This window comes from Gorilla gorilla, chromosome X (genome assembly GCF_029281585.2).
Source record: "Gorilla gorilla gorilla isolate KB3781 chromosome X, NHGRI_mGorGor1-v2.1_pri, whole genome shotgun sequence".
NCBI classification, from domain to species: domain Eukaryota; kingdom Metazoa; phylum Chordata; class Mammalia; order Primates; family Hominidae; genus Gorilla; species Gorilla gorilla.
In genome coordinates, this window is record NC_073247.2 from 128,201,720 (window position 1) to 128,202,555 (window position 836).

Consider the following 836-nt stretch of genomic DNA (forward strand, 5'->3'; position numbering starts at 1 on the left):
TGCATGTATCTTTATAGTAGAACGATTTATATTCCTTTGGACGTATACCCAGTAATGGGATTGCTGAGTCAAATGGTATTTCTGGTTCTAGGTCCTTGAAGAAGTGCCACACTGTCTTTCACAATGGTTGAACTAATTTACATTCCCACCAACAGTGTAAAAATGTTCCTATTTCTCCAAAGCCTTGCCAGCATTTGTTGTTTCTTGACTTTTAGTAATCGTCATTCTAACTGATGTGAGACGGTATCTCACTGAAAAATATGGAACGCTCACAAATTTGCTTGTCATCGTTGTGCAGGGGACATGCTAATCTTCTCTGTATCGTTCCAATTTCAGTATATGTGCTGCCGAAGTGAGCACAAACTCCATTTATTTTTCTTCTAGTCTTGTGAGTTTGCCAAAAACTCTGTTGCTTCTCTCCCTCCTATCCAGAGCGCCCTGCCTCGCTTGCCAGTCTCTCACCCTATATTATAAGAGGCAAATGTTCCAGAGGGAAAAGCCACTTGTAGCATGTTAGTGTACCTCTCTGTACCTCTATTTTCTGAGGTTTTGGTCTCTCAACTTCTGGTTGTCTTGGCAATTTTCAGATGCCCTCTAGTTGTCCCCTGTGCATACATAAATCTATAACAAGATAATCTACCATAGTAGGGCCAGTGGAAGTCTGGATATCAATCAGGCCGGCTCCTTAGGATGAGCTCATCATTTCTGCTCCTTCACCTCAGGCCACAGTAGGGTCCAGTAATTTTAAGACGAGGTTATTACAAGCTTAGACACTAAGAACTGATGGAGTTTCATTCCTGGCTACTTTGTTTACCAGCTTTGTGTATCTGTGAAGA

General features: G+C 41.7%; 1 non-coding gene across 1 annotated transcript; it reads right to left on the reverse strand.

Annotated features, from left to right (window-relative positions):
- Nucleotides 1–254: 254 nt before the first annotated feature.
- LOC115932463 (U6 spliceosomal RNA) lies at nucleotides 255–360 on the reverse strand. Its single transcript, XR_004068743.1, has one exon. It is a non-coding gene; the product is annotated as a U6 spliceosomal RNA (small nuclear RNA).
- Between the last annotated feature and the right edge of the window lie 476 nt (nucleotides 361–836).